Raw genomic sequence first — 20153 nt, 5'->3', positions numbered from 1 at the left:
CTAATAAAGATCTGTATACTTTTACTGTAAAATTAAGCATTTATTAGTATTTAAAACTACCATGTCATACTGTGAAATTTTTATAATTAATAACTTAACTTTGGTGCATAGTTCCAGGCCCAGACCACTTTCCCCTTGTTCTACTAGAGGTGTACTATCACCACACAAAGATCTGTATATTTTTACTGTATAGTTTTGGATTTATTAGTATTCAAAACTACCATGTCATACTGTAATACAGTCAACTTTGATCATTAATAACTTGACTTTGGTGCATAGTTCCAGGCCCAGACCACTTTCCCCTTGTTCTACTAGAACTGTACTATCACCACACAAAGATTCGTGTATTTTTACTGTATAGTTTAGGATTTATTAGTATTCAAAACTACCAGTTCATACTGTAACTGTATGGGCCGTATAGTCAACTTTAATGATCAATAACTTGACTTTGGTGCATAGTTCCAGGCTCAGACCACTTTCCTCTTGTTCTACTAGAGGTGTACTATTACCCCACAAAGATCTGTATATTTTTACTGTATAGTTTAGGATTTATTAGTATTCAAAACTACCAGTTCATACTGTAACTGTATAGGCCGTATAGTCAACTTTAATGATCAATAACTTGACTTTGGTGCATAGTTCCAGGGCCAGACCACTTTCTCCTATTTCTGCTAGATGTGTACTATCATCACACAAAGATTCGTGTATTTTTACTGTATAGTTTAGGAGTTATTAGTATTCAAAACTACCAAGTCATACTGTAACTGTATGGGCCGTATAGTCAACTTTAATCGTTAATAACTAGACTTTGGTGCATAGTTCCAGGCCCAGACCACTTTCCCCTTGTTCTACTAGATGTGTACTATCACCCCACAAAAATTCATGTATTTTTACTGTATAGTTTAGGATTTAGCAGTACTTGAAAGTACTATGTCATACTGTAATACAGTCAACTTTAATCATTAATAACTTGACTTTGGTGCATAGTTCCAGGCTTAGACCACTTTCTCCTTATTCTACTAGTGATGTGCTATCACCACACAAAAATTCATGTATTTTTACTGTATAGTTTAGGATTTAGCAGTACTTGAAAGTACTATGTCATACTGTAATACAGTCAACTTTAATCATTAATAACTTGACTTTGGTGCATAGTTCCAGGCTTAGACCACTTTCTCCTTATTCTACTAGTGATGTGCTATCACCACACAACAATTCATGTATTTTTACTGTATAGTTTAGGATTTATTAGTATTCAAAACTACCATGTCATACTGTAATACAGTCAACTTTCATGATTAATAACTTGACTTTGGTGCATAGTTCCAGGCTTAGACCACTTTCTCCTTATTCTACTAGTGATGTGCTATCACCACACAAAGATTTGTGTATTTTTACTGTATAGTTTTGGATTTAGCAGTACTTGAAAGTACTATGTCATACTGTAATACAGTCAACTTTGATGATCAATAACTTGACTTTGGTGCATAGTTCCAGGCTCAGACCACATTCCCCCTGATCTACTATAGATGTACTATCACCACACAAAGATTCGTGTATTTTTACTGTATAGTTTTGGATTTATTAGTATTCAAAACTTCCAGGTCATACTGTAATACTCTATGGGCCTCATATTCAACTATGATGATGAATAACTTGACTTTAGTGCATAATGCCAGGCCCAGATTATGTCACTTTTCATAAAAAAACTGAGTGAGGCTAGGCACACACACATTAAATCCTTTTATTACCATCTGTTAGGACTCCAAAGTGTGACTTTTAATATTGAAACTAAATGTTTAATGTTTAATATAAAGTCATTGAACAGTCAAAAACTGAATATTTATGTGTGAAACATACATTAATGTGGTGGAGGAGTTTGTGTGCCTGAATGACCCCGGGAGCTATGTTGTTGGGGGCTAAATGCCCCTGGTAGGGTCTCCCAAGGCAAACAGGTCCTGGGCTGGGCTGAACTGGAGGAAGTGTCCGGAGAGAGGGAAGTTTGGAGTTTGCTTAGACTGTTGCCCCCGCGACCCGCCCCCAGAAAAAGCGGTTGAAAATGGATGGATACTGAAATCGTTATTTGTTCTCATTAAACCATTTCCCATGTCTGGAGTTTGTTTTATCAAAGTTATTGCCGTCTCTGTTCTTACACATTGTAATATCTAGTTTTGAACACTAAAATGTAAATACAAAATGTATATAACCAAATATTCAGGATTCGATTTAATGCAATTATTCTCTCTTCACAATACAGACTTAAAACAATAAAAAAGAAAGTTACACACTACACTGTTTGTAGTGCAGTACTTATTGGTTTTATGCTTGACTGTAAGGGCCATATTTCAGCATAACATGGTACTACTAAAATCCTAAACTATACAGTAAAAGTACACAGATCTTTGTGGGGTGATAGTACATCTCTAGTAGATCATGGGGAATGTGGTCTGAGCGTGGAACTATGCACCAAAGTCAAGTTATTGATCATCAAAGTTGACTGTATTACAGTATGACATGGTAGTTTTGAATACTAATAAATCCAAATCTATACAGTAAAAATACACAGATCTTTGTGGGGTAATAGTACACCTCTAGTAGAACAAGAGGAAAGTGGTCTGAGCCTGGAACTATGCACCAAAGTCAAGTTATTGATTATCAAAGTTGACTGTATTACAGTATGACATAGTACTTTCAAGTACTGCTAAATCCTAAACTATACAGTAAAAATACATGAATTTTTGTGTGGTGATAGCACATTACTAGTAGAATAAGGAGAAAGTGGTCTAAGCCTGGAACTATGCACCAAAGTCAAGTTATTAATGATTAAAGTTGACTGTATTACAGTATGACATGGTAGTTTTGAATACTAATAAATCCAAAACTATACAGTAAAAATATACAGATCTTTGTGGGGTGATAGTACACTTCTAGTAGAACAAGGGGAAAGTGGTCTGGGCCTGGAACTATGCACCAAAGTCAAGTTATTGATCATTAAAGTTGACTATACGGCCTATACAGTTACAGTATGAACTGGTAGTTTTGAATACTAATAAATCCTAAACTATACAGTAAAAATACACGAATCTTTGTGTGATGATAGTACACATCTAGCAGAAATAGGAGAAAGTGGTCTGGCCCTGGAACTATGCACCAAAGTCAAGTTATTGATCATTAAAGTTGACTATACGGCCTATACAGTTACAGTATGAACTGGTAGTTTTGAATACTAATAAATCCTAAACTATACAGTAAAAATATACAGATCTTTGTGGGGTAATAGTACACCTCTAGTAGAACAAGAGGAAAGTGGTCTGGGCCTGGAACTATGCACCAAAGTCAAGTTATTAATGATCAAAGTTGACTGTATTACAGTATGACATGGTAGTTTTGAATACTAATAAATCCTAAACTATACAGTAAAAATACACGAATCTTTGTGTGATGATAGTACACATCTAGCAGAAATAGGAGAAAGTGGTCTGGCCCTGGAACTATGCACCAAAGTCAAGTTATTGATCATTAAAGTTGACTATACGGCCTATACAGTTACAGTATGAACTGGTAGTTTTGAATACTAATAAATCCAAAACTATACAGTAAAAATACACGAACCTTTGTGTGGTGATAGTACAGTTCTAGTAGAACAAGGGGAAAGTGGTCTGGGCCTGGAACTATGCACCAAAGTCAAGTTATTAATGATTAAAGTTGACTGTATTACAGTATGACATAGTACTTTCAAGTACTGCTAAATCCTAAACTATACAGTAAAAATACATGAATTTTTGTGGGGTGATAGTACACATCTAGTAGAACAAGGGGAAAGTGGTCTGGGCCTGGAACTATGCACCAAAGTCTAGTTATTAATGATTAAAGTTGACTATACGGCCCATACAGTTACAGTATGACTTGGTAGTTTTGAATACTAATAAATCCTAAACTATACAGTAAAAATATACAGATCTTTGTGGGGTAATAGTACACCTCTAGTAGAACAAGAGGAAAGTGGTCTGGGCCTGGAACTATGCACCAAAGTCAAGTTATTAATGATCAAAGTTGACTGTATTACAGTATGACATGGTAGTTTTGAATACTTAATAAATCCAAAACTATACAGTAAAAATATACAGATCTTTGTGTGGTGATAGTACACCTCTAGTAGAACAAGGAGAAAGTGGTCTGGGCCTGGAACTATGCACCAAAGTCAAGTTATTGATCATTAAAGTTGACTATACGGCCTATACAGTTACAGTATGAACTGGTAGTTTTGAATACTAATAAATCCAAAACTATACAGTAAAAATATACAGATCTTTGTGTGGTGATAGTACACCTCTAGTAGAACAAGGGGAAAGTGGTCTGGGCCTGGAACTATGCACCAAAGTCAAGTTATTGATCATTAAAGTTGACTATACGGCCTATACAGTTACAGTATGAACTGGTAGTTTTGAATACTAATAAATCCAAAACTATACAGTAAAAATATACAGATCTTTGTGTGGTGATAGTACACCTCTAGTAGAACAAGAGGAAAGTGGTCTGGGCCTGGAACTATGCACCAAAGTCAAGTTATTAATGATCAAAGTTGACTGTATTACAGTATGACATGGTAGTTTTGAATACTTAATAAATCCAAAACTATACAGTAAAAATATACAGATCTTTGTGTGGTGATAGTACACCTCTAGTAGAACAAGGGGAAAGTGGTCTGGGCCTGGAACTATGCACCAAAGTTAAGTTATTAATTATAAAAATTTCACAGTATGACATGGTAGTTTTAAATACTAATAAATGCTTAATTTTACAGTAAAAGTATACAGATCTTTATTAGGCGACAGTTTTTCTATATATGCAATATTTTGTTTCGTATTTTTCAATATTTTGAACAGACCAGACGTGTCGCTATGAAAAGAGGAAGTCGCGACGAGCGTGTTTTGTGCTCTGCTGTAAAGCGCGTAATACGGGCGCAAGACGTTTCTGAAGCGCGGCTGGCTGAACGACGGATGAACGAACGACGGCTCACTTGACCGCAGTAACAGGACGCGAGAGGAGTTAGACAGAAGCTCCACCGTGACGATATATGTGAGCCTGGAAAACCAAACACTTTTAAAGCCTCCACAACATCACCAGCCCCACTGCTCCGCTGCTTCTCTCCATTATTTGGTCAGCAACAACAGCAGAGAAAGGTCCCGGGCAGCTTCTCCGCCTCAACCAGGAAGATACACGTTGACGGAGTTTAAAACGTTTCCGGTTGAGTCCTTCAAAATAAAACAAAACGCATTACCAAGTACAGCGTAGTTAACAGGGTGTTCATTAAACTACTGTTGTTTTCTTTAAGAAGAAGTGATTTGCAAATAATTAAACTGAATTTATTTCGAATTCATGATACAAATGACGACATGTTCGTAAAAAAAAACAAAAAATATTTTATTCAAACAAAACAACTTCCTGTGTTTTTTAGCTAACTATAGGTATCTTGACACAGCTTAAAACCAGTAACTGTATGTTGACAAACTGCGGCCAATGAAAATCAAGCCGTCCCGGCACCTTCACCAATGATGTGTGGGGAAGGGCGTGGTGACCAAAACAGGTATGATGAACACTCCAGCTGTGGACGATGATGAAATCACAGACAGCTACAGCTGGAAAATAAATCACTTTGTAATGATTAATGTCCTAAAAGCCATAAAAAGCACACAGCTTCTACAATGGATTTGAACTTCCTCTTAAACAGAATATAACAAACAATAATGTACTTATTCAGGGCCTAAATGATTACTTACTACAAAAAGACTAAAGATGAAGTTATTCAACATGCACTTGTGTGTGTTTATAACTGTTGTGCCATTGAGAAATGGTACCACAACTCACTGCTGCATAGGTTTCTGTAGCTAATCATCCTTCTTACCTTTTTATTAAACATCATGTTGGAGCAAATTCATTTTGCATGTTGTTGTTTGCATGTACATGTGTGTCTGTTTACCTTTTGACCTTTGTCACACAAAACAACTATACAGTTGTAAAATAGCTCCTTCTACCACCACCTGTGTACAATAACCGTTTAAGAAGAAAATTCCAGACATTGTGTTCCATGTTTTATGTAATGAGAACATATTCGTGTAAAGCATCAAGCCCGTGCAGCGCATGGCGCAGCACCACATCTATGGTTTATCTGAGAGTTAGAACAAGTCCTAAATGCCCATAAAGACGGTTTACCTGATCGCTCCCATGCACCCCTCAGGACCATTTCCTCAAATAGTGTCACTATGGCAGCAGGTGTTTTGTGCAGTAACATCTGATATACAGTGAAACTGCACCCTTGGGCCGCAGGCATCCTTTGAAATATGGTCCTAATGGCAGCATTTCTACCTGTTCTCGATGAAATTAAAATGTAAAAACTCAAAACAACATAGTTAAAGCAAAAAGTGCAAACTTTATGTGCTAACAGAGATTTGAGTGTGCAGCATGCAGAGATGAGAGGTTAATTCTTTCAGTCAATTAGAGCAACGCCTTTTATATCTCACATAGCTGTTCAAGCTTTTGTTAATTTAAACATACCGTGCTACCTCTACTTTGCTGTAAATTTAAATTTAATATTGACTTTGATCACCCAACGATGCAGTTTTCTTCACGTAGCCTATGGCTGCAAAAGCTAAATTCGGACAAGAGGTTAAAGCTGTCAGGGGGTAACTAGGAAACTCAACACGTATATGCCACCAACGCAGACTAAAATACTTCACACTGATTCAGCTGTGCTGAGTGCTCAGTTTGCTCCCTGCAGTCTCACATGACTGAATAGAACGGAGCCTGGATGCTGTCACCATTTGAGAGTTATTAATTTAAATATGTCTTGAGGTGTAGCAGCTCCGCTTGCTTTGAAGTCCTGCCTGTTCCACAAATGTGTACTTTACACTGACATTACTCTGCCTCAGCCTGGCAAACGGCTCCTCTGGACTAAATATATCAGGCTAATTCTCCATATCAGAGCTATTTAAAAGCAGAGAATGTGTAACTCAAGCACATTATTTCTAATCAAACATAATTAATTTCCTGTTAATACATAGTGGTAACATTTTTGATGGCATTAGCAATGCAAAGCCGAGCCATTAGTATTCATGCTGCAGCGGTCGGTCTGTCCTCGGCATGAATGGAATAAAGATGTGTTTGATTTAGACAGAGATGGCCTAACATTTGCACTTGCTTCCTCAAGCTGTGAAACACTGGCACTTGGCACTTCACTGTGATAGAAGCAGAGCTCGTCTGAAGCTGCCAGTCACACGAGGAAAAGGAGGAGGGTGGTAGCTGGAGTTTAGCTTTATCATTGTGAGTGATAAGCTTTTATAGAGTGCTTTTGATTCACCTGATGTGATTGAATGACTTATCTTGATGAGCGAATCTCTAATTATAATAACAAAGAAATATCAGCTAGCAATATCAGCTAATGATCTGCTATCATAGAACAATTTTATTGAAATTACCCCAGTGATGTGTAGAACAGAAGCGACTGCAACACTTGACTTTTTTTATGCTACTACTTCTGCTTTGCAATGAAGTGTCATTTCCTACTTAGTAAACAACGTGCTGTTGACTGGCTGTTGCATAATGAATTAAAAAAAAACTGAGGTGTACTTAGAGGTGTAGTGGCAAAATAGATTATAAAAAACAACATTTCCATCATGGTTGGAATAAACACTGCATCATTACGATATCTTGTATTATCTCTTAGTGGGGGTAAAACCATTTGAACTAAACTCCAGTCCAAGCTTCATGGCATGGCATGTGGCACCTGCTACATGGGAGTTGGGAACTATCAGTGTTTTCAGTGGTGTGTACAGTCATGGTCCTTGATTGTGTTTAGATGATTGAATGTCCTGCTGGGAAGCTGGGTGTCTATGATGCATAGAGCAGCTTTTGTCACCTGTCAGGCGACTTTGATGATGAAGCATTTGCTGAGATGTTTGGCATAATGACTATGAGCATCAGGTTCAATGACAAAGGAGATACAAGTGACTTGAATAAAGATAGTGTAAACACATTAGTTATCTGTTGGATGCTGAATCATCATAGTCTCTTATCAGTAAGGTGATTCCTCTGCATGGAGTTTAAATCAGAAACAAAGGCCCAGGACGATGCCCTGTGGAACACCTGTGTTTACTGGGAAAGCTAAGGACCAGAAAAATCTCAACCAAACAGGCTGATATCTGTTGGTGAGAGCCAACTTGCAGAAAGACGGGCTCTGATCCCAACTTGGCTGAGCTTTTACTGTAGATCAGCTTGCTAGGAGTCATGGAGTCGAATGCTAAGCTAAAGTTGGTAAACAACATCCTGATTTTCTCTGTCATCAGTGAAGACTGAAGAAGTGCTGATGAGAGATAATCCTACGCCAACCTGTTGAGGCTGTTGTTATCGCGATCTGATTGTGAGTCAAGAGGTCATTTTGACTCTAGAGAACGGGCCATGAGTTCTTTTCAGTGGTTGCTGTCATTCACAGCAGGTTGCCATGGACTGGTCAATTGGAATCGGAAGACATTGGATCAAATGGTTGAAAATAAGAACAAGCATCCAGTCATTTGGTTCAAACCTTGAACAGGAGCCTCTCACAGTGACTTCAAGGTTGAGCTGTAGCAGTGCAGCTTGTGTGAGAACAGATAAATAAACCAAAATAATTCAAGTACAGGTATTCATGAATTCATGTGAATGCATAGGAATCCCTGGGCTCCGCTGGGCTCGGTGATGTGCCAGTGAACTGGGCCACATACCACTGCAGTAGTAATTTGAACTGTGGGGTTAGACTGAATGAGATTAATAACTGCTTTTTGCAATTACAGCAAACCCTTTCTCGTGCGCTTTCATTAGACAGTCCCTGACTCATGTGGCTTTGTGGCATGACTGTACTCGAGGGGCACATCAAGGCGTGGAGTGGCTAATTATTACGCGCTGATCTCTTATCATGTGTGCGAGCGTAAGGCATAAATTACACTTGGTTATTCAGCACTAGCGATGTGTCCAAACACAAGCTGCGCTGCGGACACTTCCCACAGACGCGTCAGAACGTATTTATACTCGAATACGTTTGAGAATCACTGTTGGAGGCCATATGTTTGCTTGGAGTTATCAGTAACCAATTAAAACGTACTGTCTGCAGAATTACGTGTGTTGCTTTAGCAAAGGATAATTGCAGGTCGCTGCAGTGTAAAAGGCTAATCATGAATTTTAGCCCCAGACTCTGTCTATCTAAAATTCCCTGATTTGAAGGGTTGGAAAATATACTTTGCATTGCATTCGGAACATATTTGACAGGATTCACTGTGAGTTCCCCCTTCAGCTGCCATCACTGTGACAAAACACCCACAGTAAAAGGCTGACGCTGATGTAAAGGCGGGAGGCAAATGTTAATCTACAGGTCTTTCAGAGCGACTCATTAAAGCAGCATGAGCTTCATGTTTGCAGGAGATCCAGATTTTAACTCTACAGCCTGTGATTAAATGTCAAGAGCTGAAGCCTGGGTTATTAAAGTATGAAGTTTTGGCAGCTGTCCACTGGAAGTGAAGGGAAACTGAAAGGGAGAGTCTTCCCCTTAACGTATCACTCTGCTCCGCGTCTCCTGCAGGAGAGAACAACCCGGATGTCGCCCATGACAGTCGTCATTAAGCATAATGAACTTGACTTGGATCACTATTGTACGTGTAGATTTGCGAGGGCAGCGTCATTATTGGTGTTTTGTCAGGCTGAGCGTTTGAGCTGCAAATGAGAGAGATGCAAATGAGCGCGTTGCAGCGTCAATGCGCAGACAGTTCTTGATCTGCAACAAATCTGTCTGATGTTTTCTCACGCTCACATCTCCGGTGGCAACAACAGGACAGGCTGCGGCGTCAGCCGAGGCATCGGCGCCGACTGAGCCCGATGCCAGACGCTCTCATTATGCTTCTCCATCACTTCGCCCAGAATGAATCACTTCTCCAGAACCTTCTCTGAGCTCACAAGCACAAGAGGTGTGATCTAATAGAGGCTTATTGGAAAGTGAAATATTACCAGTTGGTTTCACAAATAATATGAATCATTTCTGCATTATGATAAGATTTTCCCATAGTCCTTCATTACTACTTTCCCCACTTACAGTAAGTCTGCCTACTGACTGATTGGTCGAGTTCAGGACCCTAAACCTGTTACAGCCCCATGACAGAACTAGTGGAGACTTGGACCAACTAGACAGCGGACTTCAGAACAGAATCCTTTCTCGTCCTGTGAAGTGGTTCTCTGATCGGCACAGCCAGTTCAGGCCTAAAGACTGGGCCCAACATTGGCCAACATCATTCTTTACAGTAGGTTCTCATCCTCATCATTCTTACCTTCCTGTACCACTTGGCCTTGTGTTCTGTGAGAACCCCCCCCCCCCCGTGTCTGCTGCTGTGGAATGTCAAGGAACACACGACAGACACAAGTCCATCGATTCCCTTTTATCTCCGCATTTCCAGCCAGCACTTTGCACATGTAGACCCGTCAGACGTGTAAAGGCCACCCAGCTGGCAGCACACCCATGAAGACCCCCCGAGAGAAACACATCTGATGCGATTATCACCAGCATCAGACGAGCTTGGTTTTCAGATTCCACATAGTTCTGTGTAGGTGTGTGTGTGTGTGTGTGTGTGTGTGTGTGTGTGTGTGTGTGTGTGTGTGTGTGTGTGGATACCTTACTGAAAAGTGTCCATTTTCTTGTACTTTGGTGCTTGAAGGGCTTTTCAGTTCTCAGAAAAACAATTTGCAGCCAGCTGCTTCGCTAAGTGCTTTAGATGCACTTATAGTACAAGTACAAACAAACCATTGAAAGAGCTGCAGCAGCAACACTTCTCGGTAGTGGACTCCGAACGTGTGGAATAAGAACAGTCGATCCATGACGCACAGCGATGAGGCAAACACAGAAAAACTCCCATCAAATGTAGACAGATAACACAGAGCGGTGATGTAAATAAAGGGAAGTAGAAGATCGGCGGAAAGATTTTAGTCTTTGAGACAGCGGGGCTCGGGACGAGGAGGCTGCGAATCAATATGAGCAACATGTCCCCAATACGAGGCTGTTGTTCTGTGTGAAGTTGCTCCTGAAGCTGATGCAATCTGCCGAACGCTCGGCACGGGCTCTGTCCAAATGCTTTGTACAGAAAACGCTGGAAGATCCCGATTAAAGCTGCAGCAGTTTGTAGGAAGCGGGAGTAAAAAAAGCAGACACGCAGGTCGGGTTTGAGATTTGGAGCTCCGCTGCCAAGTATCACAGCGGGAGCTGAGGAGTCGAGGCATTTAGGGTTAAAGCTCCTCCTGCTTCCAGTACAGTACTGGGTTCACTGTCTCACATGGACTCCTGACAAACCAAAGGATCTTAGAACACTGACCTCTAATATTTGAACCATTTACATCAGAATAACATCTTATTTTATTTATTAGTAGCTGTTTTAGTCTGTCTGGCTGAATAACTCAGGGATATGTTGTCAGCATATGGGGAAAGAGCTTAAATGTATTTATGTTTTTCATTTGAAAATGCAGGAACAGTGGATCGCCTGGTAGAATGAGTCGTCCACCTCTGGCAGATTCACTGATCTACTGTTTACACAGCACTCGGTTCAAAATGTGTCATGGCCGATCAGCTCACAAGTGAACGGCGCTGGAGCGTAAACCACTTCCTGCTGTGGATGGATTTGGACTTGGACTTCAGCTCTCTGTCTGTACCTGCTCCGGTGCCGGTCCGATCCACCCGGCGCCGCGTCCCTGGTGTTTAAGGAGCAACCCGAACGCACATCCTCTCCTCTGAACCGTCAAGCGGCTCGGTTCCGGCACCGGACACGCTCCTCGCGGCGCACCCGCTATCTGACCACCTCTCAAGACAAGCGATTCAGATAAGCGCCAAGTGTTTGATGGCGAAAACTGTCTCCATCCCTTTATCATTCCCAAACAGAGGGCTTTTTGCACCATTATTCTGTGCTCTTGCTGATAAGGTGTGGAGAGCCCAGGGTGCTGTGAAAGACATATTGTGCAGGCCTGCGGTTGGCGAAGATAAAATGAGAGTGAACCACAAAGGTCAAAGGCGTGTGAGAACAGGCAGACTGAGCCCGTCTGCTGTCTGGACGTCCGGTGGGATGTTTAATTCTCACACCTTGTCAGCAAAGTGTCTTTGAAGGGTCTTAAATACAACATTTGAAAAAGTTTCTTTCTGTTTTTTCTTGGTTTTAGTTTGTGTTTTACTTGGTTTGTAACACACTCTTCTGCCTCTTTGGGTTTTTGTAAGCTTATTTTATTGAGGATGTTGCCTTCAACCACACTGGCTTTAATCTCTCAACCCAGACCCCCTCTCGCTGCTCCACTCGCGCCCCGTTTGTCCTCTCTCCTGCGCTTTGTATTCACTCAGTGTCGGTTTTCTGAGGTGACTCTCTTTTGCAATAGTCCTTGGTTATTTAGTCATGTCCTCAAAAATCCCAGCTCTTTCCCTTTCTTTACACTCAGGTCCAGCTGAAAATAAAAGACTAATCTAATGATGCATTTTATTGCATTTCAGAAATGTCTCATCCTTTCAATTATGTGCACAAGAATCTATGTAGCGACATCAGTGCAGAATGTATGAACACTGGGGCTGTTTGTTAACACTTACAGGTAAAAATAAATCAAATGAAAGAGAAACTTTAGTCTAGGATCTCATTTAAAATCCCTAAAATAGTTCAACAAGGGTCCTCAAGGCCCCTAATTGTAAAATCTATAATGGTTAGTAATTCATTTTGAATAGATGTGTGCATCAATGCGCCGAGCTGATCCAGCACTCAGCATAACCATTAGTGCAAAGAAATTAAAGACACCATCAAGAAATTGTTGATTGTCTGGTTACTGTGCTATAAATGATAATCAGACAGAACCAATAAAACCTTTCTTTGTGAGTTCAGTGGTAACTACCGTAGTAACACCGTCACGAGCCCCACACACAGTCCCCCACTGATTCAGGCTGACCTTAGACTCATGAACCGGTAAATCTTATCAGTGGATCCCACAGGCGGGTTCATTTTCCTGTAGGATCCACTGATTACTTTGACCGACTGCATCTCAGAGTCAAACTCTAAATGTGAGACTGAACGCAAGTCTCCAGCAGCTCTGTCAGAATGTGAGGCATTGTCACCGGCTTCCCTCCTTCACAGCGGGGGGGCCGCCTGGTTGCCTGACCCGATTCTGCCGCCCGACGCCCCCAGCTGCACTGTTTGGACGTCAGGAACGTTTGGACACTTTCACTTTAAAACACAGGTTGTAAAATAGACCCGTTCGCTGTCCGACATGTGGAGGATGTCTGCGGTCGGAATCTTGTCGGCTTCGGCTCGATCTGCTTCACTCGCTGTCTCCATCTCTGATCTGCTGCACCGACGGGCTCCCGCCTCTCCTGCGAGGAATCTCTCGGGTTCTGAGCCTAATGGATCCAAGTACTCCGGACCGCTGTTGTCCTGGTATCTCAACTCTTTCTGCTAATGTGACAGGGAGATAAAGTCCAAGAGTCCCCAGAGAAAACGAGTTAATCCGCCGGAAGAACAGGGCTCGTTTGCTGCTGCTGCACGATATCAATGTGCTACTTATGCGACTGTTTAGGAAACAGTTCCCTTGATGTGTTGCGTCCCATAAATGTAGCATTGCAGCAAATTAAATGTTTGCAGTTGAGCACCGGTGACCGGGTTGCGTTGAGGCCGGGAACAGGAGGAAACAGGTGCCTCGTCAGTGGCCACTTCCTGCTCCAGTAACTAGATTTTAGCTTGAGTCGAACCCCGATATGCAAATGAAGCTCAGGCTAATAATTAGACTCACATGCGGTACAGTCTGCTCAGCCCATTTCTCCTCCGCCTCAGGTGGCAGCTGTTGAGAAACTACACGGAGCTCTGGGCTGCGCTGCGAGAACCAACCCGAGGTAAACGCCTGTGAGTGGTTAAAAGGACGAGCGCCGCCTGAAACCTTTCACGGCCTCTGTGCCGCCGACGCAGGCGGCCGGAACCGCCGGGCTCGTCCTCTAATGGAAACAGGAGCCGTGATGGCTGCATCGTTCCCTCCGTCGAGCCAAATGAACGAATAATATAGTAATATCTGACAACATTTCTGCTTTATCCTTTAAACCCCAAAAACCCCTATTATGACCGTGTTGACAGCGTGCAGCGGTTCTCTTCTCACAGGACATCTGCTTTCAACATTACTGCAAACGACAGTGGAATCAACGCGCAGCTGCACAAAGCTCTCGCTGACACGTCGCCACTGCCTCCAACGACCGTTCGCTCGCTTTGAAACTCGTCTGAAGATTGTATTCGTTGGAGGATGTCTCTGACTCGTTGGTTACCTTTGCTGCTCGCAGACTCCCAGGCTCCTCTGACTCTGGTCTCCTTGATCCACCCAAGTCCAGAGCACACAATGCCCCCGAGGCCGCGGGATCCCAGTAATCTGCCGGGCTTACGCTCTCAGGCACGGATCTAATAGGCTGCAGTCCAACATCAGCTCTGATTTACACGCACTGTAAAACGATAACGCGCTACAAAAGCACGATGTCATCACTCCGCTTCACCCGCCTGCGCCGCCGCTGTAAACGTTGCATTGATCAGCGTGTGGCCTTCTGGGACCGCGTGTCGCGCTGGGAACTGATCCTCCCGAATCGCAGGATCAAGCTGTTTGTCGACACGAGCCAACATCCTCGTACGGGCGCATACAGCTGTGATGGAACCACGTCGCGTCACGAGTCTAGGAGTGATGTCATCAATAAGAGCGGAGCTTGGGATCCACATCCAGACCCGGCTGTGTTGTAGCAGGTTCCTGAGCCTTCAGTCTCTGTCTGTAATCTTCCCTCTGATGCCCCCCCCCCCTCCACATACAGTCATATACCAGCTGTCTATCACAGGGGAGGGGGTGGGGGGGGGGGGGGGGGGGGGGGTAATGACAACTTACGTAATGGCTTCCTAACTAAACATAGAAACATGCCCTCTGGCTACGGCTGAACTGTGCCTGCTGCACCTCACACCTCAGCACACAGGAAGCTCGCGTCCGCTCGGAAGCGAGCGGCGCCGCCGCCCGCGTCCATGTGGGGGCGCTGTGGAACTTCGCCTTGTCCAGGTGAGGCACGCGCTTGTTGATTCCCCCCGCTGCACTGGAGGTTTAAATTAAACATTAAACACCGAGGAAAAATGAGAAGAGAGGAGCAGGCGGACGATGGGAACGGAGGGATGGGAGGAAAGAGAGAGTTTCTATTCATGAAATCTCCACTTTTTTCTTCGCTAAGTCTGACATAACAAAGTGAGAGGATGAGCCGTTCACGTGGGAGCGTCTATTTTAGTGTTCTTAGGCTCGTTTTTTAGAGCGTCGCTTACAATGCAATGATGTAAGCTGTGGATATATGAGGTCCGGAGGGAACGGTGCCGACTGATTGAGGTTTGGAGTTGGATCTGTCAAAGACTTTATGGACGACTCGGGTCAGGAGCGTTTGGGTTTTCATTAAATATTGAGCGGCGTCTTAGGGCAGTGATACAGCAGCTCCGGGCCACCGCTGCGCGTCCGTCAGCTCAGGTTCATCCATCTTCCTGGTTGCGACCCTCGTCGGTAAAATCGGCCACAGATCACAGTGATTGGCGCCCGCGTGTCTTCTACTGGTTCCCTTTCTAAATGACAGTTATTTCCCAACATCGGTTTTTGACACTAACGAAACCGACGGGAGTCGACCCAACGTGTTGAAGTCAGCGCCGGTTCATTCAGTGCAGCGGCTCCGGCAGACACCGCGTGACAGGTGGACAAAAGTAGAGACGATGTGCAGCAGCACCCCCCCCCCCCCCCCCCCCACACACACACACACGCCAACCCACGCGCACCGGCAGATTAGAAACACAACTCAATCAACCTCGGCAGGAATTTTACGTCTGAATAAGAAATATCTGTCACGACCTGAGAAGTGATTCAAAGCAAAAATAAAACCTCATTGTGCAGCCAGAGGTTTTTTTTTGTGTGTCTGGAAGAAAGTGAATAAATTAAATCACATTAGATAGCGCCTAAGTGCTTGACATCAGTGCCCAATTAAGATCTGTGCGGCCCGGAGCGCGGGAGCCCAGACGGAGCCTATAGCTTTTTAATGGCGAAAAATATGACAAAAGTGCTCTGCTTTCAACTTTGATAACCTTGTTTTAATTACGCCATTACACAGCCGTCCTCTAACCTCCGCTCCCCGCGCCGCGTTTCTGCAGCAGCCTCCGCAGCCGAGGCCATTTATTCACCCTAACGGCGGCTTTGAACTTGCGGGGAAAATATTATGCGAGAAATCCTCCTTTGATGCAGAGCAAAGTGCACTTATTAAACAATTAGCATAGTTATTCTGCTGCTAATCACCTAGAGAGGCGGCGAATCGGCAGGAGAGTTTAAAAATAGTCCTGCTCGAGCTTCCCCGTGAATGTTTAATACGGCGCGTGTTTGCGTGGCCCGGGGCGAACGCTGGCGCGCAGGCTCCGGTCCACGGGGTCCTCGAGGCTCCGGATGCTTCTGTTCGGTCCATTTTGTCTCGACGCTGTTGCGCGGGAACATGTTTGCGGAAATGAAAGCCTCCCTGTTTCCCCCTCGCCCCCCCCCCCCTCGTCATTGTCGCGGCGCCGCACCTGCGCCGCGTGCGCGTTCGCGTGCTCGACCTTGAGCTCGCGCGCTCTCCGCCCCGCGCGCTCCCGTCTGTGCCGCTAACAGCCTGTTGTCTTGTTGCTCGCGCGCCGCGCGTCTCGGGGATCCCGCCTGTTCCGCAACCCCAGGTGCAGACTTCAAATGAGGGAGGAGGCTGACACCGACACGCGCGCTGTTCGTTTGCTCTGCGTCTATTTTTCATGGCGTGGGACCCGCTGAAGAGAAGTGTTCGCACCACGCGTTAATACTTTATGCCGTGTAATAGCGAGCTTCCACCATCGTGTCAACAATTTGTCTCTGGCTCGTTGCCGTCTTAAGCAGCAAGGGACAGGACGTTGGCGGAGTGGGTCAGAGCTCGCACACAGCTTGGTTCTGGTTCTGGTTGTGGGTCTGTATGTGTGGAGCACGATCCGTCAGAACCGGACTCACTTTTCTCTTTCATTCTTTCAAGGACGACAGAACCGTTTGTGATTTATCATCTAAAAATACTAAGACACTGTCTGCAATTCCTGGTTTATTGAAGATACAAACTAGTTTAATGACGTCATCATTAGACGTCGAGCTCGTCTTTAAATCCTGATAGTGATTATACAGATTAAACCACAACAGATGTGCTATAAAAGACAGCTAATATGTCTGTGATGTGCTGTGGGTGCAGTATTTTCCTCTGAGTCACTGACTTCCACTGCACTGGAGGTACAGTATGGTAATGTAGTAGTTTCCCCGTGTGATCTAAGAAGCATCTCAGCTGCAGGCAACTTACTGTGAAATAACCTGACTGTTAATTACACGGTGCGTTTTTCTGCACGATGGTGTAGCTACAGTACATATTGTACAATTGCATACTAGGATCATCAGAATGCAGCCGTATCACACCGAAATCAAAATATATGTAGGTGTTGTATGTGTTATTTATTTGTATTTATTCTAATGAATAGAAATTAATTGCGTTTCTGCTTTGCTGCTTTGTTCTTGTTTTTGTTTTGAAGCAATTCACGGTGTCGCTACCTGAGCTATTTTCTCCAAGGCCATATTATTACCTGGAACATGCTAAGCAATAAATGACCCATGCGCAGGGATAAGTATTAACTTCAAGCCTCATTTGTTCTATAATTATAAGCCAAGGTATAAAACTATGAATGTGTGGAGGGTTCCTAACAGTTTTGGGGCTTATGATCACGCATGAAATAACCAGAGCGCTGTCCATGGTGCTGAACCATTCTTAACCTACTGCATCTGTGGCGTCAGGCTCTGCAGTGCACAACGTGATACACTATAGTCTCAGGTTTTATTAGTATTTTTTATTATGTGTTAGAGTGTGTTACTATATCTTATGACTATTTTCTTCTCTTAGCCTGTAATCTTATTGCTATTATTAAAGCATTAGTACAAACAGTGCAGTGCGGTACAATAAATTAGTTTTAATAACATGGTTTTTGGTGAGCTGTGACCTACAGTGTTACTGACTCTGTTCATCCTGTTTGTTGTTGTCTTCTCTATCTGTATCTGTCTCAGTTTATGTTTCTTCATTTAACCTGAATACAATTTTTAAAAGGCAATTCTTTTTCTAATTTTCTTTTGCTCTGATGTTTGATTCCATATTTTCCCATTTCGTTTTTCACCGTCACATTTAATCAGTTGTATTGCATTTATTGTCATGCAGCTGCAGAAATCTGTTCTGTTTTCACTGCTAATAAAAATGTGCCCGTCTCTGAATAGTTGTAAATGTTTTGGGTTATGTTTTCATCATATCATGTTTGAAAAAGATGGAAAAACAACACACCTCAAACATACACACACTTTCACTTTTAAGAGTCCTTTTCGTTTGATTGATTAAAGGACAGAGCAGCTTTTTCACCAGCTTCTAGTGATGTCATGCTTTTTCCTTGGAGAAGTATGTGTTTATGTTTATTAGGGTCACTATTAGCCAGAACCTGGTCCCTCCAGCATTACCCAGCAGGATCTGTGGGACTGTTTGAGCCACTGCTCTGTGCCTTTGAAACAAACAAAAAACAGCAAACAAACACGAACCTTGTTCCAAATGAAAGACTGAAGAAACTGATCACAGACGAGCACAGATGGTACAGTACAGTAGGACAGGTTGTCACCCACAGTTCAATACGCCCACACCATTGATTCAATTAGACGCAATAACTAGTCATTTTCCAGTCTTCCCAGTTCGATATCGCACAGCTGTGATTAATAAGTAACAGCATACAAACACAAACATTTGGCCAAATGCAGCTTGTACCTGCATCTTTTTGAAGTGGCCACATCCCGGCAGCTCTGCAGGCCCCAGCCGTGCTGGGTAATTAGAGCCGTGAGCCTGCTCGCGCTTTGTAATGTGATAAAGGGCCAATCGCAGCCTTGTGCTCCAGCTCAGCCACTGGTTCAAAGGCAGCCAGCAGCGAGTGGGCTCTTCAGCTTAGAAAGCATGAGCACCGGAATGCGAAGGTAATACTGGTTGTTGGTTGTTGGTTGCTGGCTGTTATTGCTTTACTCAGCTGACCGACCTTGGTTCAGAACATTCCTGCTAAAAGTTGATTATTTAGTTCCATCAATGCCAGAAATACTAACCATGACATGGCCACGGTGTAAATCTGTGGTTACTGTGGGGAATTAATATATAGGTTAATTGTCATTGCATGAGACGTTGACTGGAATGTGATAGATGTGGTAGATGAGGTTCAATGGCCTTATTAAAACACTTTAAAGGTGGAAGCAAGTATTGAAGTGGCTTTGACCAGCAGGCAGCAGTCTCAACATGAAGCAGCCTTGTGGGGCCACAGTCCGCTGTCAGGATAAATAGCTGATTGTAGTCGGCAAGGGACAAAACGGTCAAAATAGAACAGCAAGACGAGACAGTCTAAGGTCAAGGGCCAACAGAATTGAAATCACGGGTCAAAGGTCACGTTCCAAAAACACAAACAGGCCAGAGAGTTGGATCAGGGCACATGGCAAGGTGCTGTATTGTAATTTAAATATGCCAAGGTACAGGGGAGGAGGCACAGCATACACATTATTACTGATGTGTAGTACAAGTCACCATAACCTGAGAAAAAAACTTTAATATAGGGAGAATGAAACATGTTATATGCTACGAACAAGGAATGACATTACAGAGAGTGTGAGTACAGGAGAGAGTGTTAGTCATTAGAACTACCTGTGTGTGCGTGTGTGTGCGTCTCCCATCAGAACATCAGGGACATAATCTGAGGTCACTCAGCTCCTGTCACGCTCACAGCAGAGAGACGGACCGGCTCCTGTTTCTATGCAGTGGCAGCGAGGTCATGCTGTATGCGTCTGATTCACACACTTCACTTATTGATTGCAGCTGTTCCCACGCTGCACTTGGGTTATTTCTGAAATCATCACATGATAAACAGGCTCCAGAACAGCCCAGAGGAGCGGTTGTCTTTGTTTTCCAATGGCAGCTCTGCGGACGGAGCCTCAGGTTGCAGCCAACACCCAACCGCTGGCGGGTCAGCACCTTTGGATGCAGAGCTACTGGT

The sequence above is a fragment of the Betta splendens genome, chromosome 2 (assembly GCF_900634795.4).
Source record: "Betta splendens chromosome 2, fBetSpl5.4, whole genome shotgun sequence".
NCBI lineage: Eukaryota > Metazoa > Chordata > Actinopteri > Anabantiformes > Osphronemidae > Betta > Betta splendens.
This window is presented reverse-complemented; position numbering follows the sequence as displayed.